At 44.6% G+C, this 25,987-nt stretch overlaps 1 long non-coding RNA gene across 3 annotated transcripts in view; it reads left to right on the top strand.

Moving 5' to 3' along the window:
* Positions 1-24,517, top strand: part of LOC140627522 (uncharacterized) — a 59,491-nt gene extending 34,974 nt beyond the window's left edge. Inside the window, exons 3-6 of one of the 3 annotated variants that reach the window (XR_012026220.1) lie at positions 8,008-8,118; positions 10,278-10,439; positions 20,739-20,867; positions 23,315-24,517. This is a non-coding gene — a long non-coding RNA (uncharacterized lncRNA). Of the gene's footprint in view, positions 1-8,007; positions 8,119-10,277; positions 10,569-20,738 lie in introns of those variants that run through there. The other 2 variants (XR_012026219.1, XR_012026221.1) reach the window with 2 other exon arrangements.
* Positions 24,518-25,987: the final 1,470 nt, after the last annotated feature.

The following is a 25,987-nucleotide window of genomic DNA, read 5'->3' as shown; positions in this document are numbered from 1 at the left end:
CTCGGCTCAAGCCCTGCCGTCTGTACTCTGTCCTCTGCTGCTGGGGCTGGAACTCTGCAAACCTCATGGCCCCCTTGCCATCTGTCTCCCTGTCTGGCCGTGCCAGGGAAGGGTGCTAGCTCGAGAGGAAGAAAAGGACGGAGGACACGACTGCTTCCCATTTGCTTGCTGGGCAGGTTAGTGTCACCCTAACCATGCTTCCTTGCCCTGTAGCTGTTGCTTCCAGTAATAGTTGGTTCCAATTTCCAGTATTCTCCATCCCCTTGAGGGTACTAACACCAGCCAACTAGCAGCTGCTTCCTCAGAGCTCTAGACCCTGGCTCTACAGGTCTCTGCTCATAGATTTGGGGTTCTGATAGCCCCAATGTCTGTTTGCTCCCGTAGGGCCTAGGAGTGACAGCTGCTTCCAGCAGCAGTGACTATGTCGGTGTCCCTACAGTCTTCCCTCCACGGCTTCTCAGTCCTCTAATACCTATTTCCCTGAGTATATTAAATTCTCTCTGTTAAAATAACTAGTGTGTTTCCTTCTTGTTTAATTGCTTTTCTTTTTTTTTTTAAAGTTGGTTTATTTATTTACTTTTGTAATCTCTACACCCAATGTGGGGCTTGAACTCGTGACCCCGAGATCAAGAGTCGCATGCTCTCCTGACTGAGCCAGCCGGGCACTCCTTTTCATTGCTTCTTGACAAAGACTTTTCTCTGTAAGCTTCTAAGGTTCACATTCCTCAAACGAGGCACGTATCAATAGAAGGGAGCCTGGAAACATCCAGCTTATCCAGGGTTTACTGTCCCCTCACTGGGATCTATGTGCTTGTATAAAGGGGCTCCCCACAGGGGGGCTCCTCCTTCTCAGATTCCCTCTACCTCACCCCACCCCCACCACATACACATTCCTGTTGCAGCTTGTGCCTGCTGCATGGATTGGCCACATGCCAATGGTTCTGCCCAAGGACACTCTTTCATCTTTATTCAGAAAAAAATCAACCTGCCTGCTAAGGAACTACAACAAATAACCTAGATTCCAGAACATTCCTATCATCGATTCCATCCTCAGCAGGATGGCCTGTATCTTGTTCAGGGCCAGTCTGTGTTCCATTCTATGTAGGAGAGTTGGCCCCTCCCCAGAAGGAGGGACACACTCTAGATCACACACTAGGTGACAAGCCCCAAGACTCCTCATTTTAGGCCCAGGAGTCAATTCTTAGATATACTTACAGTCTATAAAATGAACCTTAAAAATTATCTATCATCTATTCTAACCTTTCATTTTAAGGGGGATCTATACATTCTATATTCTATTTTAAATGACAAGTTGGGGCAAATAACAAAAACAAAGTGGTTGAATAGATAATTCAGAGAATACTAATAGGCCCTTTGCCCGATGCTGTAAAGCAGCCAAGGTATTCAAAGGAAGTCTCATAAAATACATTTAGATTTCATTTTGATCTTTGTGTAGACAGGGGTCTACACACACATTTTCGAGCCATGGGGATTACAATCTCAACAAATGCTGGGTTTGGGAACATGTTGATTTTATGGAAGAGAACTAAAGCAATTTTCCTATGATTATTCAGCAGCTGCCGCTCCTGAAAATTGTAATTGCAGTGAAATAGAATGTTCTCAAATCATGATGAGGGGAGGCAATGTTCTGTGATCTGGAGCATGCAATCCTAGCGAGGAATACAGCATATAATCTGAATATCTTGAATATAAAGTGAAAATATTGCTAGGGCGTATGAGGCCAACATTTTTCAGTTATCCAAAATACTTTATAATATTTTGATCCTTCAAACATCAGTGGTCACAGTCTGATGGGATCTCATGGTATTTTCTGTGCGCTCTAGTTTCGATATTTGGTGATGACGTTCCCACCACTATTAAACAACCATGCTTATGTACATTTAAAAAGCACTTTAAACAATGAACTCTTTCTTTTCCCCCCATAAATGTACAATAGCAGCCCAAGTTGAAAAACAGGGATGAGTCTCTGCAGTGATGTTTAAATGTCTCCATTCCATTCACAATGTTAGCGCTATGGTTATCTGTTCATTTTGTATAGTTACATAACAAACTCCCCCAAATCATAGTTGTTGTCATTTTAAAGATTTTATTTATTTCTTGGAGAGAGAGAGAGAGAGAGAGAGAGAGAGAGAACTAGCAGGGGGTGAAGCAGAAGGAGAAGCAGATTCTCCACTGAGCAGGGAGCCCGACATGGGGCTCCATCCCAGGACCCCGGGATCATGACCTGAGCTGAAGGCAGACTCTTGACCCCCTGAGCCCCCAGGGGCCCTCCAAATCATAGTTTAAACCAGCAGACGTTTATTATCTCACCACATCTGTGGATCAGGAATTCAAGAGCATCTTAGCTGGGTGATGGTTCTTGGGACCTCATGAGGTTGCAGTTGAGCTGTTGACCAGGATTATAGTCCCTTGACCTCTGGCTGAGGTTGGAGGATCTGTTTGCGGCCCTTCCATGTGGTTATCAGCAAGCCTCAGCTCCAGGGGGCTGTTGGCCAGAGGCTTCAGGTCCTCCGTGGGCCTGATCAAAACAAAACAGTTTGTTTCCCTTAGAACAGGCAATCTTTGCAACCCTGCTTGCGATCCTCTCGGATATATACCCAGAAGTGGAATTACTGGGTCATGCAGTCCTTCTAGATTTACTTTTCTGAGGAATTGTCCTACTCTTTCATACTGGTTGCACCATTTTACGATCTTGTCAACAGGGCACAGGGGTTTCCATCACTCCACATCCTCACTAATACTTGTTTTTCTTTTCTTTGCCATCATACTGGATGTGAGGCGGCCTCTCATTGTGGTACTGATGTGCATTTCTGTAATGGATGATGTTGAGCATCTTTTCATGGGTTTCTTGGCCATTTGGAGGAATGTCTGTTCAAGTCTTTTGGCCACTTATAAATCAGGTTGTTTGCTGTTATTCTTATCGAGTTGTGGTTCTGTGTCCTAATTATTTGTCCCTTGTTAGATAGATGGTTGCCTTTTCATTTTCTTGATTATGCTCTCTGATACGCGAACTTTGTTTTGTTTTGCTTTGTTTTGCGGGTTGGTCGGTTTGTTGATGTCTGACCTTATCGACTGGCTGCTCTTAGAGAATCCTTTTTGACTGGACCCAGACCTAGGGGTAGAAGCTCTCAGAGGACAACCTCCATCCGTCTCTTGGCAATCTGTTCCTGGCGTTTTTCTTTGGCCTCCTTCATTCCCTTGGCCAAAAGTGTAGCAGGTTCTGCAGCCTCTTCCTTGCTTAGTATGCTGCTTCTTCCGAGTGATACGTCGACATTGGCGTTGGAGGACACGTGGAGTCACAAGACGCTGAATCTTGGGCGCTTCGGTTCTAGGTTCCTTACTGTCTTTGTTTAGGGGCTTTTCACAACATACTGGCAGACATCCTCTCCGGGGAGATCGGAGAGTTTGCGGATTCCACGAGTTCTTCTGGGCCCTGGGCGACGAGGCCCAGTAGTATCAGTGAGTCCAGAAATGTCCTTGTTCCTTTTTTTGTTTACCATGACCAAGTTGAGAACACGGAGATGGATACGGTGCAACCCCGAACAGATTTGCGCTTCCTTTCTCCAGGCCTCCTTGGTCTGGGGCAGGAACGTCCTATGGGCGCAGGTGGACACGGCCATGGGTCAAGACACCCTGCTCCCTGGGGAAGCCTTGCCTGCCATTGCCACCCCTGATGTGACCCTTCCATTCTTCACCCAGAGCATCAAAGACAACTTCTACAGGACAGGCTTCTCGTAAAAGGTACGAAGCTTGCGCTCACCATCCACTTCAAGGAGTTGCTGGCAGCCAGTAGCTGGGAAAGAGATGCTCAGCTTTATCCTAAAGCTGCCTCCCGCCCAAAGGCTTGTAAGTTTGATAGAGTCCCATCTGTCTATTATTGCTTTTGTTTTCTGTGCATTTCCAAGAAAGTCACGGAGCTCTTCCCTTATGCTTTTGTCAGAGAGGAAGACCGTCCTCTGCTCTTCAAGGCCCTTCGGCTAGAGCTGGACTTAGAATCAAATGGACATAAGACAGATTAACAGGAGAAAATCAAATTGGATAGCACAGATACAGGGAAGCCACCCAGACAGGAGATTCCAGGGACCTCCCGAGGCACCGCGAAGCTCCTAGGAGCCAAGGAAAAAGGAGGGGCCCGCTGACACCAAGGGAAGAAAGCCCATTGGCAAGAAGGTGAAAGGAGAGGTTTGCAGAAACAAGATGGTTTTGTGATGCAGATGAAGCTCCTTCTGGCCCAAGGGGCCTCTGATAGTACTTCCCCTCCCTCGCAGGCTCTCATTTCCACTGTAAATGGAGGCAGTTGGGGGGGTGGGGCAGGACTACTTTTCCTGAATCTGCTGGGTTTTGATTATTTCTAACTCAAAATAATCTTTATGTCAAAGCAGCACATTTGGAAATATCTCATCCTGCTCCCCTTCATTTTCTTCTGGGAGTTTTACAGTTTTGAGTCTTAAGTTCAGGTCTTTAATCTACTTTTGGGTTCATTTTTATATATGGTATAAGAGCAAGGTTCAACTTCACCCTTTGGCATGTGGATATCCAGTTTCCCCAGCACTATTAGTTGAAAAGGTTCATCCTTTCCCCCATCAAATGGTCTTGGCACCTATGTTGAAGACCAGTTAACCACATATCTGACGGTTTATTTGGGGTCTCTCTGTTCTATTCCATTAGTCTAAAGGTCTGTCTTTATGCCAGTACCACACTCTTTTGAATACTATTTCTTTCTTTCTCTTTCTTTATTTTTTAAATATTTTATTTATTTGAGAGAGAGACCATAAGCAAAGGGAGCAGCAGCAGGCAGAGAGGGAGAAGCCGACTCCCCACAGAGCAGGGAGCCTGATGCAGGGCCCAATTCCCAGGACCCTAGGACCAGGACCTGAGCTGAAGGCAGACATTCAACTGACTGAGCCCCCCAGGAGCCCCTGATTTCTATAGCTTTCAAATATGTTTTAAAGGACACCTGGGTGGCTCAGTGGTTGAGCATCTGCCTTTGGCTCAGGGCGTGATCCCGAGGTTCCAGGATCAAGTCCCACATCAGGCTCCCAACATGGAGCCTGCTTCTCCTTCTGCCTATGTCTCTGCCTCTCTCTCTCTCTCTGTCTCTCTCTCTCTGTCTCTCATGAATAAATAGATAAAAATCTTTTTAAAAAATATGTTTTGAAATCACAAAGTGTGAGACCTCTAACTTCACTCTTCTTTTTCAACATTGTTTTGACTATTTGGGGTCCCTAGAGATTTCACATGAATTTTAAATTTTTTTTTCTGGCTTTTTTGGGAGGGGGTTGGCTGCAAAAAGTGCAGCTGGGATTTTGACAGGGCTTGCATGAATTTGTAGATCGCTTTGGATAGTACTGACATCCCAACAATACTAAGTTTTTCAATCCATGAACACAAATGTCTTTCCATTTATTTATGTCTTTAATTTCTTTCAACTGTGTTTTATAGTTTTCCATATGTGAGTCTTTCACCTCCTCGCTTAGGTTTTTTCCTAAGTATTTTATTCTTTTTGATGCTGCTGTAAATATTTTTTAAATTTTCTTTTCTGATTGTTCACTGCCAGTGCGTAGAGCCACAATTGATTTTAGCACATTCACTTTGTTTCCTGCAACTTTGCTAAATCATTTATTAGTTCTAACACTTTTCTGTGGAGTTCTTTCGAGTTTTCCCATATAAGCTCATGTCCCCTGCAAACAAAGATAATTTTACTTCTTCTGAATTTGAATCCCTTTTCTTTTTTTTTTCTTATCTATTCGGTTTGTCTGGGACTTCAATACTACATTGAACTAAAGTGGCAAGAGAGAGCATTCTTATCATGCTCATGATCTTAGAGGAGATTTTTCATCTTTTACTACTGAGTATGATGTTTGCTATTGGGGTTTTCATATGTGGTTTGTATGTATGTATGTATGTATTTATTTATTTTAGAGACTTTATTTATTCATGAGAGACACACACAGAGAGAGAGAGAGAGAGAGGCAGAGACACAGGCAGAGGGAGAAGCAGGCTCCCTGCAGGGAGCCCAATGCGGGACTTGATCCCAGGACCCCAGAATCATGCCCTGGGCTGAAGGCAGATGCTCAACCACTGAGCCACCCAAGTCCCCCATATGTGGTTTTCATTATGTGGGGGTAGTTTCCTTCTACTCCTGGTATGTTGGGTGTTTGTTTGTTTATCGTGAAAAGGTGTTGGATCTTGTCAAATGCTTGTCCTGCATTAATTGAAATGATCATGTGGTTTTTGTCTCACATTCTATCACTGTGTCATGTTATACTGATTAATTCTCATATGCTGAACCACTCTTATATTCCAGAATAGATCCCACTTGGTCATGGTGAATAAACCTTTTGATGTGCTCTTAAATTGGGTTTGCTGGTATTTTGTTGAAGATTTTTGAGTATGACATCATCTTCAGTAATTACATCTACAATGATCCTATTTCTAAATAAGGTCAGATTTTGAACTACTGTGAGCTGGGACTTCAACATCTCAAACCCCTATGATTTCCACCCAAAATGCCCACATGCTTTATTTATTTTAAGTTCTACAGTTCCAGAGAATTGCTTTTCATTGTTTACAGAGGCCCTTTGAATGCAAACCATTTGTATCATTCCCTTGATCCACCCCCCACCCCGTGGAAACCAGCCACTTTTGTACAGTGAACTCATTTTTAATTCAAGAGAAAAAAAATAAATGATTGGTATGTAGGTCAGTTCCTAGTTCTGTCTCAGAAAACAAAGGATCAGGGCTCAGCTAGCATAGCGTAGTTCAATTATTCCTTCATATGGCCTTTGTACGTCTGCTCGTGTGCATTTCACCTCGCTCTTTCCTTGTGACCCAGAGATAGTAAATTTCCAAAGATCTGGCTCAGGCTAGGTAAAAAGTCCAAATTTATCATATCTTGATGAATCTTATTTGATGCTTATAAGAATCTGACCTCACTAAACCAGATTGCTTTCTCTACAGAGACATGGATTGTTAAAAATGAACTTCATATGGTTTTTTAAGAAACTGTGTTTTTCTGCCAAGCAGACGATTACTGTATGATTTTAAGCTTTTTGTTGAGACTTTAGTACTAAATCTCTCAAAACACTCAAGGAATGTATAGGGCCTTTGGTTGCTTTCTGGTATGTTTCTCTTTAGGAAGTCTCCCTGGTGCCCTGGCCTCCTTCCCCTGCCGCCCTGGAGCTCTGAAGAGTTTCCTACAGCTTCAAGACCAAAATCCTGCACCTCACCAATTGAGAGCCTTCTACTCAAAGCTTCAACATGTTGGAAATACATTTTCCGCAGTGGGAACATTTTCATTTTTCAAATTAAAATTGAAGCGCAGTTCTATGGTTAGAAGAGTGGCATTTCTAATTAAGGTGACACCGAGTCACACACATGATACAGATGAATCACTTTGTGGCGTTGGCCACACTCGACAGACAGAGCAAGATGCTTCTGAGAAATTAGGCATTGGCTTGTAGCATCTGTCCATGTTAATCTATTCTTGAAAAATGTTCATCTCCAACCTTCTCTTGGGAGACTAGGAAGCACCAGAATGACTTTGACAAACTTGAATACCAGATTTTCTTATGACTCAGGAAGAAGGTTATGATGTTTATTTAGAAGGGACTTCTTATTTATAGCATTTTGTCAAGTGGGGTGCTGGAGCCAGCTCACACTGGCCCATAAGATCTAATTCTTAAAAATTCAGGAGTTGTGTGAGTTGATTGATGACAGGCTGGTAGCTTGACATCGGCCACGATGGAAGTATTTACACCATGGAAATCAGCAAATGCTACAAACCAGGGCTTTTGCCAGTGCACCATTGAATTTATCCCTTCTTTTTAAATACTTAGAAGCAATGAACACTATGCGTGAAATGACTGCCATGTCCTTTTTAAGCTAGCAGACCCACCAAAATATTATATATCTGTGTGTGTATATATATGTGCATATATATATATCGTGTGTGTGTGTGTATATATATATTTTTTTCTATTTGAGGAAAGAAAACAAAGAAGGAACATTATCCATGAGGATAAAAGGAGTCCAAAGAAGAGAGAGAAAGCAACGGGCACATATGGCAGAAACTTCACGAACATGTCAGACTTGGAGGTAGGCATCGAAGAACAGGTAGGAAAGGAAAATGAGCCACTGAGCAGGGAGAAGGTCATGGAAAAGAAGTGCTGAGCAGAAAGAAGGAATCAGATCTCCTGTGAATAGGAACAGCAAGCGTGGAATGAGAGGGTGCAGTGATGTGGGGCAGCTTGCAACCGTGTGGCCCAGTACAGTCTGTGAAGCCTTTCTTACACGTGGTCTCATTCTTTCCTTCAAGCCTGAGAGATGAGGGCAAGTGTTGCTCAAAGACTCAGTGTGACCCAACTGGATGAGCCCACGTTTGGAACAGAATAGGAGTCTTTTATCCCTTTTGCTCAGCTTTCTTCCCACTGCCCCGTGTTGGTTCTGCTCATCGACGTTGTAAGGCATGTAACACAGATAGGCAGCTATGAGAAAGGATTTTATTATTTTTATTTTTTTATATTTATTTTTTATTGGTGTTCAATTTGCCAACATATAGAATGACACCCAGTGCTCATCCCATCAAGTGCCCCCCTCAGTGCCCGCCACCCAGTCACCCCCACCCCCCGCCCACCTCCCCTTCCACCACCCCTAGTTCGTTTCCCAGAGTTAGGAGTCAAGAAAGGATTTTGAATACGTAATAACGCAGTAGAGCCTGGCTCGCTTTAGATGTGCAGCTACGATGCTCTGGGTGGCTTTGCGGGGCAGCAAGCTCTACCTTCTAATTGCTTTCAAGAATTCAGGTACAATTTCTGTGCGAGGTGTCCAATATACCCGAGGCCACAGCTTCATTGTACTCAACGCTGACTCTGGACAGGAAACAGAATGATAATCAAAGCTCGATTTCTAAGAAAAAGAAAGCACAGAACAAGTGAAAAACAGTACTATCCAAACTACGAGGGCTGGATTCTTAGGTCCCCTGAGAGTCAACTTTTCTAAAAGAAATATTTTTGTTCTTTTCCCCACACCGTACACTAACCTTCAAGAGGGATAAACAAGAATTAAACTTTCGAGTTTAAAATTTTCCAGTAACCTGAATCTCACAAACAGTGTTGAGAGAAAGAAGCCAGACACAAATGCAATACTTGATGGTTTCATTTCTGTAGAGTATGAAAAAACAGGGGGGAGAAAACCTAATCTGGGCTGTTAGAAGTCAGCCTTGTAGTTGCTGTTGGTGGGGTTAGGGGGGTGGGCATAGGGCCGGGAAGGGGTCACGAGAGAGCTCCTGGGGTATGGGTGATGCTGAGTTTCTCCATCTGGGTACTGTTTACACAGGTATGTTCACTTTGCAAAAACTCAAGTTTCCACGTCTAACGTGTACACTTTCCCCCTATGTATGTTATGCTTTAATAAAAAGATACTTAAATATTTCCTGCAAAAAATATCAAATAGGTTAGAGCCAGGATTATAATACTTTGAGAGACAAATAATGTCTGATGCTGGAAAAATGCTCAGTGATAAGAGAGTGAAGAACTGGAAGTCTGTCTTCAGCAGATGTTGGGGTAGAGCAGTCCGAGGCGGTTCCGTGGGAAGAGGGCCTGTAACCAGGAGCGATGGTACATTCCGGCCTTCCAACTGGGCGTCAGAGCGTAGCTGAGGGATACTCGAGAGGATTACAGGGACAGTAGGAGGCCCGAGATGACATACAATGTATGATATTAAAATATAACAAATAACATCAGGACCTGGCCCACTCTGGGGCCAGTCTCCCATTGTTCAGCTGATTGATTGCCCTTTAATGCCTTAATTCAGACAGAAATTATTTCAAGATGGCAAAGGCCATACTCACACAGACAAAGTAAATTGTTCAAGTTTTATTCTCTCAGTGAATAGGATACGATTTAAAAAGCAGGATGTAGGGGGACGCCTGGATGGCTCAGTGGTTGAACATCTGCCTTTGTGATCCTGGGGTCCTGGAATCGAGTCCCACCTCGGGCTCCCCGCAGGGAGCCTGCTTCTCCCTCTGCCTGTGTCTCTGCCTCTCTCTGTGTGTCTCTCATGAATAAATAAATAACATCTTTGAAAAAAAAAAAAAAAAACAAGGCATTGGGCCCCGTGAATCTTGCTCTCTGATTGCTCTTTGTAACTTTAGCAAATACTCAAAATCATGGGATTTTATTTTATTTTTATTATTATTTTTTTTAGCAGAAAGAGGTTTACAATTTAAGAGACATGCTATCTTATCTCCCTTCTAGATCTTCCAAGCCTGTACTTGTACTTGTATCAAGTGAGATCATCAGAAAGTCCTGTACCATGTGAAGTTATCGTTCTTACCTCTCTGGAGTCAGCGTTTGAATTTTTTTCTGTACTACGACGTCCAACGGTGGTCTGACAAAATCCACAAGACCTTGTCCAGAGTAAGCATTTCAATGCATAAGCAAAATGCCAAAATGCATGGAGTTACAAAGAAAACTGCTTATACTAAAATTCAGTTAGCAAAATATTTCAATAGATTTCACTTAGCATATATTCCAATAAATGCTTCTTTTAAAAAAATTTATTTTATTTATTTATTTTAGAGAGAGAGAGAGAGAGAGGAGGGAGAGGGAGAGAATGAGCAATGGGGAGGGGCAGAGAGAGAAGCAGGCCCTCTGCTGAGCAGGGAGCCTGGTGGGAGGCTCGATCCCAGCACCCTGGCATCATGACCCAAGCCAAAGGCAGACACTTAGCTGACTGAGCCACCCAGGTGCCCCAACACATATGCTTCTGAATTAAAGCATTACAAACAAGAGCTCCCTGAGTTCTTTTTTTTCAAGATTTTAATTTATTTATTTTTGAGAGAAAGAGGGAGCACACGTGAGCAGGGGGGAGGGGCAGTGGGGAAGAGAAAATCTCAAGCAGACTCTGAGCAGAGCTTGGAGCCTGATGCAGGGCTCCATCTCCAGACCCTGAGATCATGACCCGAGCCAAAACCAAGAGTCGGATGCCTAACCGACTGAGCCACCCGAGAGCTGCCCGAGTTCTACTAGCAATTGTACTTTCAAAGATTTTTTAAAAATTCATTTATTCACGAGAGACCCAGAGAGAGAGGCAGAGACACAAGCAGAGGGAGAAGCAGGTTCCCTGTGGGGAGCCCGATGTGGGACTCATCCCAGGACCCCGGGACCATACCCTGGGCTGAAGGCAGATGCTCAACTGCTGAGCCCCCCAGGTGTCCCTACAATTTTTGTTTTCTGCTATTGTACGCATGCAACTTTATGTGTGCTTTTATCTGAAGGTATTGTGTACGTGTGCGTGTGTGTGTGTTCAGAGGTGTGGCGTAAGTACAATAGAAGAGTCGTTGTTCCATCACAACCAGGGCTGCCGTGCCACCACGAGGGACTAGGTCTTGGTCTCCAGACTCTGTGACCTTTCCCAGCCCCCAGGACCTCCTTACTGCTTCCTCATTGAGTAACAAAACTAACCAATACGTTCGATATTAAAACCTGGAAAAACAATAAAACAAGGGTTTTATTTCTGCAGACAAATAAAAATGACATTTTCAGGAAGGAGGTTCAGAGCTAAAAGCACAGAGGAGCAGGCCGGCAAAAGGAACAGAGTGTGCTAAGGATAGCGGGTACATCAAACCTGGCGTCACTTAGGTGTGGAAAGAAAAGTTTCATTTCTGCTCTCCTTGCTAAAGATAGGGCGACATGGCCTTCAGGTACAGCAGTTTGGCTATTTATTTATTATTATTTTTTAAAGATTTGCTTATTTATCCATGAGAGACCCACAGAGAGAGGCAGAGACACAGGCAGAGGGAGAAGCAGGCTCCATGCAGGGAGCCCGACATGGGACTCGATCCCAGGACCTGAGCCGAAGGGAGCCTCTCAAACGCTGAGCCCCCCAAGCGACCCTGGCTTTTTATTTCATCTGTCCCTCACGTGAGAGTTGGAAGGTACCTCATGACAATTCCGACCCATTAGAAAGGTGGTTGGTCTACAAAAGGACTATGTACCCCCCGGACCCATGAGAGCACATGTGAGTTTCTCTATTCTCTCTGGAACGTTCTTGAGATTTAAAATTCAATGTGAAAAAAATAAATAAATAAAATAAAATAAAAATTAATGTGGATGATTCTATCCTTGATCCCAGTTCATTTTCTTCTACACACACATATGTACCACAAACTGGATTATTCCCAGCTCTGAACACTTTGAAACAAATTCGTGATCAGGAACAAGAGTTTACTTTGAGGCTGGAAGGGGGAAAAAAGAAAAATACCCAGCACGAGCTCTTTGTCAAAGTCATATTGCTAAATACTTGAAAACCTTGGTAAATAGCAACCGTACGATTTAGAAGTAATTTGCAGTGTAGTTGAATATGGATTCGTTGTTATGTAAGAGAGACTGTTTTCCAGCCCACAGGTATTGCCTTTGAAAGAGTAGCCCAGGGGCGCCTGGGTGGCTCAGCGGTTGAGCACCTGCCTTCGGCCCAGGGGGAGATCCTGGGGTCCTGGGATCGAGTCCCGCATCGGGCTCCCCACAGGGAACCTGCTTCTCCCTCTGCTTGTGTCTCTGCCTCTCTCTCTGGGTCTCTCGTGAATAAATGAATTTTTAAAAAATCTTTGAAAGTACAATTGCTAGTAGAACTCGGGCAGCTCTCGGGTGGCTCAGTCGGTTAGGCATCCGACTCTTGGTTTTGGCTCGGGTCATGATCTCAAGGTCTGGAGATGGAGCCCTGCATCAGGCTCCAAGCTCTGCTCAGAGTCTGCTTGAGATTTTCTCTTCCCCACTGCCCCTCCCCCCTGCTCACGTGTGCTCCCTCTTTCTCTCAAAAATAAATAAATTAAAATCTTGAAAAAAAAGAACTCAGGGAGCTCTTGTTTGTAATGCTTTAATTCAGAAGCATATGTGTTGGGGCACCTGGGTGGCTCAGTCAGCTAAGTGTCTGCCTTTGGCTCGGGTCATGATGCCAGGGTGCTGGGATCGAGCCTCCCACCAGGCTCCCTGCTCAGCAGAGGGCCTGCTTCTCTCTCTGCCCCTCCCCATTGCTCATTCTCTCCCTCTCCCTCCTCTCTCTCTCTCTCTCTCTCTCTCTCAAATAAATAATAATAATAATAATAAGAAGAAGAAGAAGAAGAAGAAGAGGAGAAAGAAAGAATAGCCACCACAGAATAGCATTGGGTGTGCTGGAGCCCTGCACGCGTGGCCAAGTCCTGTCACTGAGGGTCGCGGCAGAGGGTCAACCAGAGCTCATGTCAGGCTATGGTGTAATCTCCTCTCCCGTTCTAATCTTTCCACCCTGATTTAAATGTGATTTTTTTTTCTTGTATTGATTGCAATTTTAAAAGTCGAGGCTTAGGAAGAAAAATGAGAAGAGTAATATATTCACTGTTTTCAAAGCTGTTAAAGTGACAGAAAAAGTCTTAGCTTTCTGATTTACTAACTTCAAGGTACTGCCTGCTTGATACAAAACAAATCTATTTGCTGGGTTCAAAAGGGGCCAGAGAGAGTAGGTGCACTGCACGATAATTTTCTTTTTTTTAAAGATTTTATTGATTGATGAGAGACATAGAGACACAGAAAGAGAGGCAGAGACATAGGCAGAGGGAGAAGCAGGCTCCATGCAGGGAGCCCGACGTGGGACTCGATCCCGCGTCTCCAGGATCACGCACGCCCCAGGGCAGAAGGCAGGGGCTAAACCGCTGAGCCACCCAGGGATCCCTGCACGATAATTTTCTTTGTCCCTATTTAACAAATGCTGTGGGTGTAATTCTCTTCTCTGTTCAGCTCAAGAGTGACCATGACAATGGTGGACTCCAATTTAGAAGCAAGGCCATCCTTAAATATGCTCTCCATTCGTCTGCCTCTACGAAAGTGACCGTGATGGGACATGGCCCCCTCCCTAGAGGCAGGACCATCCTGAATTTGTTCTCTTTATTCTTTCACCTCCAGGCTCGAAGCAGGAGCCTGGTCATGCCACGCAAGCTTTTTGGGTAACCATCACAGTCAGCTCCTAAAAACTTTTAAATCTGCATGTTCACGCTAACCAGCCAGCAAGGGCACAGGATGACCGTCAAATACCTTAAAATGTTTTTGTTTTTTTTTTCTCTCGGGTGCCTGGGTGGCTCAGTCGGTTGAGCATCTGACTTGGGCTCAGGTCATGATGTCAGGGTCCTGGGATTGAGCCCCTGCCTCAGGCTCCTCGCTCAGAGGGGAGTCTGCTTCTCCCTCTGCCCCTGCCCTGCTCATGCTCTCTCTGTCTCTCTCGCAAATAAATAAATAAATAAATTTTTTTTTAATTGAAAAAATAAAATGGTCTTCCCTTGGGACCAAGGATTAGGAAACCTGTTAGAGTCCCCTGGAGAAGTTCATCACTCGAGGGTAGATATTTTAACAGTTTTGTCAATGAGCAGATCAGAAATGTCACTACCACTCCCCTCCCTGTTGTATTTAAGGCTCCCTGGGTCAACGTCCCTCTCTATTGTAGCCTACACTCCATGCTTCCCACAAATCTCTGGGCTCTCATGAGATCTGTGCCCATATAACTGGCACATTTTCAAACCAGCAGAATTAAGTAATACAGAGAGAAACCCACTCTACTGGCCTCTGTTTCTGTACAAGACACAGTTTTTACAGGACTTTCTCTCCTTCATTTGAGAGTGAAACCTGTATAAAAGCAGGCTGGGGATTTGATTATTTAGACAAGTGATTTTCCATTTTTTCCAGATCTCATCTTGCTCAAAATTCAACACCCCTCCACTGCCTATGAGGGGAAGCCTAACCTTTGAAAAGCCTGGACTTAATATCTTCTTGACTCATCTCCCCCAACCTGTCCCATTACAAGTAACATGCCAGCAGTACCCATTGAGGGTAACGCTCTCAAAATGCCATGCTTTCTTCCTTCTTTTGGACCTTCACACGTACCATTTCCCAAGATGACTTTCCAGATTTGTGTGCCTGGGAAACTCCTATTCATCTTTCGAAACTTAAGCTCAAAGCCTTCACATCCTATGGTCCCAGGCCAACTAATCCTCTCCCCTATGCTCCAGACACTTCTTACATGTCTATCTGCAAAGGATCTCAACGTAGCCCGCACACTCTAAGCTCATGACCTCACAATCTCTGGAAGCGAGACCCAGGCATCAGTATTTTTTTAAAACTCCCCAAGTGATCTCAGTGTTTAAGGACCACTGTTTTTTTTTTCCTCCCCAAATTGAAGACCCCAGATAAGCAATGACCATGTGCTTACTCTCTTACAAACATAGTGCCTAATCCAAAATGAATAAATACATGGAGTCTGATCAGTAACTTAAAATATTTTTCAGTTATGAATGGATTCTTTAGAAAATAACTCCAGTGCTTAGTCCAAATCGAACTATTTTAATATTCTTATGAACAAGTTTAATTTTTAAAAAGATTTTATTTATTTATTTGAGAGGCGGGGGGGAGAGGAAGAGGGACAAGCAGACACCCTGCTGAGTGGGGAGCCCAATGTGGGACTTGATCCCAGGATCCCGGGATCATGACCTGAGCTGAAGGCAGACACTTAACCAGCTGAGTCACCTAGGCGCCTCTGAATAAGTTTAATTTTTGTATTTCCGAATCTATCTGTCTTTTGCAAATTACATCCTTTCACTTTTAGAGAAGGAAGGGGGCTATTATTCCACAATTGCTATTGTTTGGTGTGGTTTGACATATCTCACTCATTTAGCACAATCAGAAAAAAATTAAAAAGAAAATTAGCAAGTTAGTTCCTTTCAAAAACAACCACCATCTGCAACCAGAATAACATGTGTACGTGCCTAGTAGGGTACCCACTCTGCGCTGTGTGCTCAGTGATGGCGGCTGTTATTATGTGCTTCCTCTTTTAGGAAAGGCTGCCTTATTAACTCGCCTCACACAAAGGCATCTGGAGATGACACTACAAGAGGAAATAAGATGGCTTGCCAAACACTTCCTTTCATTTAGGTTCAGTCCATGAGATTTCCTGACCATTCATCATAAACAAAGAGGTGTTTGCAGCTTTAGGAACTCACCGGATATGCTACTGTCGGGAAGGAAGAATTTCCTCTGCTCTTCTAGGTCCTTCTAACCAGACTAAGAATCAAATTAACATGAGACAGATCAACAGGAGAAAATCAAATTTAATTTTATGCTTATGGGGAATGCACACAGCCATGAAATTCCAAGACAGACATAATGAAGTATGTATGTCATCCTGAATTAAGGAGAAGGAAGTAGGCATTTGGGACTTCAAAGAGAAGGAATGCAGTTTACAGGAAGATGGAGAAGAGTAAATGTTTGATAAGCAAATGTTTGCCAGGCCACTCAGAAACAATGGGACAGAAAGGACTTTGATCAAACGGGTTTGCTAGCTTCATCCCTGTCGTGCCCAGTTCCTATCATAGGGTATTTATGGCGACAGCTGCCTTCCTGGAGCAGGTCCTCCATCTAAACCCTGTTTAGGCAGTCGAGAGGCAGGTAAAGAGCTTTTCCTGAAACCGCAGGGTTTTGATTGCTTTGAACTCAAAATAATCTTTATGCTAAAGTGGCCCATCTTGGGGCAGCATGCCCTTGGCCCCTACACCACCCATGACACAGACAGAAAAGAAATAGTTCTGTCCCCCCCTTGGCTCACTCCATTTGGCTATCGCTGTGTAATGCCTGCTTCTCTACTCTCCTTTTTTTCCCCATAAAACTGCTGGCTCTACATGTACCCAAAAAGTCTTCAGATTGACTGTTCCAGGACTAGCCAGCTACTCCTCAGGTTTAATCACAGGGCTCCCACGGCTTCACTCCTACACGCACATGGCCCTTCTCTCCTGGGTTCTGTGAGTCCACACCCCCAGCTGAGTCATTCAGGCACAATCACATTAATTGCCTCCACCTGACTGAATTTCTTGGGGCAGGCTGCCTTTGTCAAACGCTAGGTGACATGTATTTATGCCATAGCATTTTAGTAGCCATGGTACAAACCAACTCTTCCAATTTTTCCAGCATGAACTAAAGTGACAGCTTTCCACGTTGTAATGACAGCAAAATCCGAATTAACTGCAAGTCTCAATAAACAAGTGTTGTAGAAAACCAACCTCTGTGCTTCAGAACCAAAATATAATGCAAAGACAGAGTCTGGGATAAAGAGGGACAATAGCTTTATCACTTTGCTGGGCGAAGGAGGCTGTGGCAGGCTCTGGCCTTCAAAGACTGCAAGCCTTCCAGGAGGAGGAGGAGGGCTGCTTTACAGGGGAACACAGGATCTAGCCAGTTTTGTTTTGTTTTTTTGGATCTAGCCAGTTTAGACAGGGATTGTGCATGTGTTGCCAGCCTCCTTAGTTGTTTTCAGGGTGGTACTGGGTTCCTGAAACAGAAGGCTAAGAAAGGAGGAGGGGAGGTTTGAGGAAGTGAGGAAAAAGGTTATTCTAAAATCAAGCTACAGGCACCTGGGTGGCTCAATGGTTGAGCATCTGCCTTTGGCTCAGGTCGTGATCCTGGGGTCCCGGGATCGAATCCCACATCAGGCTCCCTGCATGGAGCCTGCTTCTCCCTCTGCCTGTGTCTCTGACTCTTTCTGTATGTCTCTCATGAATAAATAAATAAAATCTTAAAAAGGAGGGAAACTGAGTGGGGAAAAATTAGAGGAAGACAAACCATAAGAGACTCCTAACTCTGGGAAAGAAACAAAGGGTTGCAGAAGGGAAGGAGAGTAGGGGGATGGGGTGACTGGGTGACAGGCACTAAGGAGGGCGCTTGATGGGATGAGCACTGGGTGCTATATGTTGGCAAATTGAATTTAAGTTAAAATAAAATCTTTAAAAAAATAAAATCAAGCTTCACTGAAGTATTCGTGCAGCCATTTTGATTTTTTTATTCAACTATATGCTGTTAAGTAGTTTCACAAGTATTTTATTTTTATCCAACTCAGGATGAACTAAGAAAAAATCATTCTGTTTTCCATCTTTAGTTTCATGCTTTAGTAAGCACCATATATTAATTTAATAAGGTGTTTGTTTTGACAATTAAATCTTATAGTATTGGTTCATGATTGTGATCACAACTCTTCACGGACTAGGCTTCTAGTAGTTGATAAAGGAGACACAGAAAATCGGGCCTTCATGGCATCGACTGCCTAGCTGTTGAACAAAGCCCTCTCTTCTGCCTATGGAGCACCCACATTTCCCAGCTGCCCTTGAAGTGCGGGGTGGTCATGTGACTACATCCTAACCAATGAAATGTATACAGTAGTAAAGTGGATGAATCCCAGGCCCCGCCCATTACACTCCTCCAGGTACCATCCTTTGAATTCTTTCCTATTACCTGTGACCTTGGAGGCCATATGTTGAAAATGGCAGAGCCACAAGATAGAAGAAAACGAGGTACCAGAATTGTCACTTGGAGGAATGTCACCGACCCATCAGAAGCACCACTTTTGGACCTTGTATGAAAAAGAAATAGATTTCTAGTTTCTCTAATCCACTAAAATTGGGGATGTACATGTTATAGCATAGTTTGCCTTAGGTAGTAAAGATTTATACTGTGCATTTAAAAATAAAGTGTTCTCCTTCCCCCTACTAAGGATAATCTATTTTCATTGTTTACTATTGGAGAACGTTCCACACTGACACAGTAATGTAGCCTGAAAGGTGCTTTTAGAAAGAAATCTCTGATAATAACTCTGTTCATCAGTCATAACGTCCTTTCTTTTTCCAGCACATGGAGGGTAAAACCAAAAAAAAAAAAAAACAAAAACCAACCAAACAAAAAAGACCCCCTCAATCAAGATGCATTATTCTAGTTAATGTTTTGGCAACAAATGACAAAGTTTATTCTAATAACTACACTAACTCACAGTGAATTAAGTGAATTGCACCTTTCTCAGGCCCCCAAGACATGATGCAGTATTTCAGTGACATTTCCACTACGACTAAGATACAACTTGGGCTCTGCTAGAAATTCTCTCAACATATGTTGTTACATGCGGAAACGGAAACTCTAGTGCCGATGAGTCTGGATGTATTAAGTTATTGTTTCTAGGACACAAATATATGAAATGTTCGTGCAGTTATATAACCAGCTTTACATTCATTGTCACACTCTGTCAACCTGCGGTATGCTGTTGGCTGCCCTGTGCCTTCACTCACTCAGCAAATGTTTATGAAACGCTGCCCAGCAACAGTCTAGGTGCTTGGAGGCACAACACTGAGTGAGCCGCAGTCTTGGTAATCCTGGAGCTTATGGGTCTGGGCAGAGGGCAGCTAATTCCTGTGAGGAAGAGGATGAGAAAACCTTCAAAGACAAGATTCTCTCGGATACAAGTCTGGAAAGGATGAGCAAGGGTCTAAGGATAAATGAAGGAAAGGCATCCCAAGTTGAGAGAATACCAGGGACCAAGATATAAGGTTTTGAACGACATGAAACATGTGGGGAATGAGGCCGTTCATTTTGGCTTGTGGTCAGGGGAAAAGTGGGGAGTGCAGAACAGGGGGTTGGGGAGGTAGCGTGGGGTCAAGTTATGGAATCTTGGATGATATTGTACATATCCTGAACAGTTACTTTCTTTTTTTTTTTTTTTTTTTTTTTTAACAGTTACTTTCTGTATATGAAGAGAGGTCAACAAGTAGATAGTAATAGGTCAACAAGTAGGGAAATAATTCTGGAATAGCACGGAGGATGGCCTAGAATAGAGATGGTATTCTGGAAGCACGGAAGCCAGTTAGGAGGCTGTTGAAGTATTGGGGTAGAGGTGGCACTTGATCTGGGAGATGTTTCTGAGACAGAATCAGGAGGACTTGTTGGCCTTTTGGGTGACAGGGGGCCCAGGGTAAGCTGCCCCCAAATGTGCCACTTTGCATTTTGATTATTGTAACTAAAAGTTACTTCAGGGGCAGCCTGCACAAGTAGGACTCGCAGACCCGCCTCTGTCCTCCTGAAAGCAGGAACTAAGTCTCCCACGCGAAAGGTACCCGCCCTGTGGTAGGGAGTAAAGAGAGATCCTTATCACCAGAGATGGGAAATTTAGAGCCAGGAAGTCTGTATCAACAACCCGTGGTGTCTCTCTTGATCAGATGGGGTCCCAAAGGTGGGGCAACCAAATCGGGCAGAAGAAAAATAGAAGTTTATTGAATACACTACACGGAGCAGCGGGCAGGACAGAAGAGAAGAGATGCTGTCTGCCAGGAGGCGGTGGGTGGGCTGTATTTAAGGGGGAAGGTGAGCAGGGATGGGGAATGTTTCGAATTTTCCTTTCTTGGTACCTGTGTTCAGTTGCAAGTAACCCATTGGTCAGCCAGGACTTCCAGAGATTTTGAGGTGGCTCGCCTGATAGGCCTCGTCGTAGCCAGCTGGGTGGTCCCTGTGGGCCCTTTGGCCTTGCTCTACGTCCCATTGCTCAAGCCTGTTGCCTAAACGCGGCCTCTACACGACCCTTGTTACTTTTTAGTAATTTACTACCCCAGCCTGAATTGTTTAGAATTCCTTACTAATTGAAGCTCCCAAGATTCACTTTTCTCTGCCCTGTCAATTCCTCCCAGAGGAATTGTCTGTCTAGAAAAGTATAAAACCTGCCTGCCTTGTCAATCTCTTGGGTCTCAATTTCATGATGGGATGGGGCCTCTGTACACATGTAAGAAAACTTGGATTTTTTTTTTTCTCCTGTTGATCGGTCTCATGTCGGTTTAATCCTTAGTCCAGTTGGAAGACCTTGAAGAGTAGAGAAGAATGTTTCCTTCCCTTCAGGTGCAAAGGAGAAAAAGAAGTTAGAGCTGCCTGAGATTTCTAGCCGAAAACTCTGGGTGGAAGATGACATGACAGCAGAGAGAGGAAATTTGGAAAGAGACGCCACGTACACAGAGTGAAGCCAAAGAGGTTGGTTCTGGACAATGTGCTAGTGCAAGTTCCTGTGGAGTATCCAGGTTGAACAAGAACTAAAAACGTACACTGTATATTACAGTCTCAAAATTTAATAGTTCATATATATTTTTTAAAGATTTTATTTAGGGGATCCCGGGGTGGCTCAGCGGTTTAGCACCTGCCTTCAGCCCAGGATGTGATCCTGGAGACCCGGGATCGAGCCCCATGTCGGGCTCCCTGCATGAAGCCTGCTTCTCCCTCTGCTGGTGTCTCTGCCTCTCTCTCTCTCTCTCTCTCTCTCTCTCTCTGTGTGTGTGTGTGTCTCTCATGAATAAATAAATGAAATCTTATAAAAAAATAAAAAATTTAAAAAAAAGATTGTATTTATTTGAGTGAGAGCAAAGGAGAGAGGCAGAAAGAGGGAGAAGCAGATTCTCTGCTGAGGGAGGAGCTGACATGGGGCTCGATCCCAGGACACTGGGATCACGACCTGAGCCAAAGGCAGATGTTTAACCGACTGAGCCACCCAGGTGCCCCTTAATAGTTCATATTAATTGCAAAGGAGAAAAAGGGACCTTTACAGTAGAGAAGCATAGACGACACCGCCTTAACTCAATGATTAGTCAGCACCAAAATGATGTCTACTGATAAAATACGTTGATAAAGACACGGCATCACTTATGAAATTCTCTTGCCAGAAATTCATCACCTGATTGTAATCTTGAGAAAACATCAAATACCCTCCAACATGTTACTGAAACTTCAGCTGCCTCCTTTTAAAAAAAATAATTTTTATTTTTTTAAAGATTATTTATTTATTTATTCATGAGAGACAGACTCAGAGAGGTAGAGACACAGGCAGAGGGAGAAGCAGGCTCCATGCGGGGAGCCCAATGCGGGACTCGATCCCAGGACCCCCAGGATCATGCCCTGAGCCAAAGGCAGACAGACGCTCAACCACTGAGTCACCCAGGTGCCCCAGCTGCCTCCATTTCGACCTCAGACTTTCTAGTTGGGTTCTTCCCACTTTGTCTCTTGGCTCAAGCAGAAGACATTGCAGGCAAAGCAGGCCCTGATGGGAACCGAAACTACCCTCTCAAGCAACCAGGGCCGCCCTGAGCCAGCGAGCCCCTGCCTGTGACTGACCCCAGGACCATGATGGACTTGACCTTCACGGTCCCACCTGCAGGCACCCACCTGCCCGTGCCCCACATTCTCCTTCTCTAAACCTGGACGTACGTCTGGCACTCTGGACACGGTCTCCGAGACCCTAGTCCACTCTCTTCCCGGCTATTGGTCTCATTGAAATACATTCCTTTCTCATTTCACCACCACCGTCTCTCGGCCTTTGGATTTTGTCAGCGGTGGCCGGTGGCCAAATCTGGTCTGCGTGGGACCCTTGGCCAGGTGCTGTCACACGCCTGCGCCCCGGCTCCGTTGCTGCACAGCGGCCCTGTATTCGTCCACAATGCCAATGCCACTAAAGACCAGAGGAGGCCAGAACTCCTCCAGATTAAAGGTGACAAAAAAGACAGGACAGTAAAATATAATGTGTGATCCTGGCTGGGGGTCTGGGATTGGGGGGGGGGGCGCCTATTACAAACTGTCCCCGAGTAGGGCTGCTGTAGCTGGCAGGTCCTCTCCAGAGGCCTCTCACTGGGTCCTCGGCCGCCGCCTGCCGAGGAGGACACACACCTTGCACACACCTTGACCACATGCACAGCATCTGGCCACTGCTGAGACCAGACTTCCGGCTCACTGTGGGTTGAGTCTTCGGACTGTGCACCTGCAAGAACACACCTGCCAGCCCAGAAGTGGTTGGAGGTGGGCCGCTAGTGGTCGCAGGCATCAGAAGCCAACAAACGTTCCATAGCCAGAGGAGTTTGGTTGGCACTCCCACCCCCGCCCAATTCTATAAAATACAGCCTCAAAAACTCACACACACACACCCGTCTGCCTTGCACATTTTCTTGAGATCCCACATTGACAGGGGAAGGGGAGCAGAACTTGTCATCCCAAAATATGCCTCTTTGGTGGAAGGGTTGCCTTGAGTTGGTTGTTTTTAAGGAACAGCAGACACAGAAGCTCTGAAAATGGAACAGAAGTTATCCTTTTGTAAGAACATTTACATCTATAAGGGAAATCTCCATTTGTAAGGGTGACTGTCCCTCACTGTACTGGGAAGAAAGGGATGAGCAAATCTCTAGTAACTTCTATTAATGGAGGAGGCACCGACCAATCTGCATGGAGCCTGAACCTTGCTTTCTGCGCTTTGCCGGGTAACCTCCTATCCCTGGCACCCTACCCCCAATGTCTTTGTTTTGTCTTCAGCTGAAGATGACATGGAAGGTGGGGACCTGGGCCCTTTCTGAGAGTCTCTCCCACGGATGTATGCAGAACGTATACATATTATTGAACTTCTGGTTTTTTTTCTCTCTTGTTAGTTTGTCTTTTTATTATAGGAGCATCTCAGCCAAGATCCCAGCAGGAGAGGGAAAATGATTTTTCCTCCTTCACAAAAGGAGGGAAAGAGAGCTGCTGACCTCAGTACTAACTGCTCCAGCTTTGACCAGGAGATGAACTGTGCTTGGAAGCTTAAAATTCAAAGGGTGATCGCATTTATCCCAAGACGCGTGCAGTAGCAGCCTAAGAAAATCAGATATGAGACACAGAGACTAGAGATCCAATACATGGATTATTGATGTGTCCGAAAGAAAATTCCAGAACAAGTGGAAGATAAAGGATATTTGGAGGGATCCCTGGGTGGCACAGCGGTTTAGCACCTGCCTTTGGCCCAGGGCGCGATCCTGGAGACCTGGGATCGAATCCCACGTCGGGCTCCTGGTGCATGGAGCCTGCTTCTCCCTCTGCCTATGTCTCTGCCTCTCTCTCTCTCTCTGTGACTATCATAAATAAATAAAAAAAAATTTTAAAAAAGGATATTTGGAGAAAAGAATACAATTTTCTCAAGTTGAAGGAAAAAGTTTCATCTCCAGATGGCAAGACTGTATCATAGTCAAAGCAAAATGGACTAAAGTTGTTCGATATCTGAAGGTGAGCAGCTAATGGTTTAATTTCAAAGATAAAGAATGACGTAGATTTTTGGTAAAAAAAAAAAGGTTGCCTACAGAGTATGAAATCAGGCTTCTCCTGAGTGTCACAGAGCAACAGGGAGACAGGAAAACAGAAGGGACCCTGTGGGAAAAAAAACAAAAAACAAAAACCCTGCCTTTTTGCTCCTTTTCCTGCTTCTGGTCTGGCTAGGACCCGCACCCAGGCCTTACACGTGCCTTAACGTACGTCCTCCTTGTAAAGGTCAAGGAGTTAACGATTTCTCTGGAGTCTTCCAGCACAATCGATAACATCTGAGGGGTGACTGGGCGGGTTGTCACGAACGGTTCCCAAGACCACTGACTCCAGAACCTTGATGCCAAGACCCCTGGCTCCAGGGCCCAAGTGACTTACGGGAGGACACTAGAGCCCTTGTCCTTGTTTGACCAGTTCCTGGATGCCTGAGAGGACTCGCACCCCAGACCATCGTCTTCAATAAAACCCCAAACTCTCGAGGAAAGACGAGACTCACTCTCCTTCCTTCTGAGTCTCTGAGCCACTGGGTCTGTACGTGCACTCTCTCTACGTCTCCAATAAACTCTGTTCGCACTTCCTCTGGGCTCGTGTTTGATTTCTATCCTGCACATGGCCAGGGACCCTCTTGGCTGGTCCTGTGGGACCCCCTCTGGGTCCTTGGACCCAACTAGCCTGTATCAGCAGGATACACAAGACAGAATGTATAATATTTTGAAGGGGAAGGCTGTGTGTGAGTCACTAATCCCGTATCAAGTCATGTGCAAAAGCCATCAAAATCATTCTCATTTATATATGACCTCTAAAGATTCCACCCTTGGTGTGCCCACCTGGCTCAGTCGGTAGAGCGTGCAACTCTTGATCTCAGGGTCGTGAGCTTGAGCCCCACATTGGGTGTACAGATTACTTAAAAATATTTTTTGCGGGGTGAGGGCCTAGGTGGCATAGTTGGTTAAGTGTCTGACTCTTGGTTTCGGCTCAGGTCTGATCTCAGGGTTATGAGATCGAGTCCCACGAAGGGCTCCGAACTCAGCGCAGTCTACTTGAGTTTCTCTGTCCCTCCCTCTGCCTCTCCCCCCTGCTCTCTTTCTCTCTCAAATAAATAAATAAATCTTTTAAAACAATTTTTTTTAAATCATAAAAAACAAGACTCCACCCTAAGAAAATTCACTCACAGATGTACCCTGTAAATGACTGAGTGTTTAATATAGATAAAGACTTGTGAAGTAGAAGTGCATGGTATTAGTCCTGATGGTGAGCATGAAAATTAATTAAATTATAAAGTCTGATAATTATTGTAAATATGGTTTAAAAGCACAGAAATGTTTCTATTTTTAAAAAATTTTTAAAGGGATTTTTCCCCTTCTTTTATTTTTTAAGATTTCATTTATTGGGACACCTGGGTGGCTCAACAGGTGAGTCTGCCTTCGGTTCAGGCTGTGATCCCAGGACCCCAGGATGGAGTCCCACATCGGGCTCCCTGCGAGGAGCCTGCTTCTCCCGAGGCCTGTGTCTCTGCCTCTCTCTCTCTGTGTTTCTCATGAATAAATAAATAAAATCTTTTTAAAAATTATTCATTTGACAGAAAGAGAGAGCACAAACGGGGAGCTGCAGGCATGGGGAGAGGAAGAAGCAGACTCCCGCTGAGCAGGGAGCCTGATGCGGGACTCAACTTCAGGACTCTGGGATCATGACCTGAGCCAAAGGCAGACGCTTAACCGACTGAGCCACCCAGGTGCCCCAACAAAAATGTTTTTAAAACTTCAACTTTAGGGACGTTTGGTAGGTAACTCCTGATCCTGAAAGACAAATGACTTACCCGCTTGAGTGTCTGGTTTTCATAGTTTGAGTTTCCCTAAGCTGATCGATCACATGTGGAAATGTGATTAATGTGCCCACTTCTATCCCACGCTGTAATGTAAGAAAACATAAATTCTTCAGGGCTGTCACTGGTTTATTATTTTTTAAGGCTTTATTTTTAAGTAATCTCTACACCCAACACGGGTTCTGACTCATGACCCAGAGATCAAGAGTCAAGCCCTCTACCATCT

The sequence above is a fragment of the Canis lupus genome, chromosome X, assembly GCF_048164855.1.
Source record: "Canis lupus baileyi chromosome X, mCanLup2.hap1, whole genome shotgun sequence".
Taxonomy (NCBI): Eukaryota; Metazoa; Chordata; class Mammalia; order Carnivora; family Canidae; genus Canis; species Canis lupus.
This window is presented reverse-complemented; position numbering and strand designations above follow the sequence as displayed.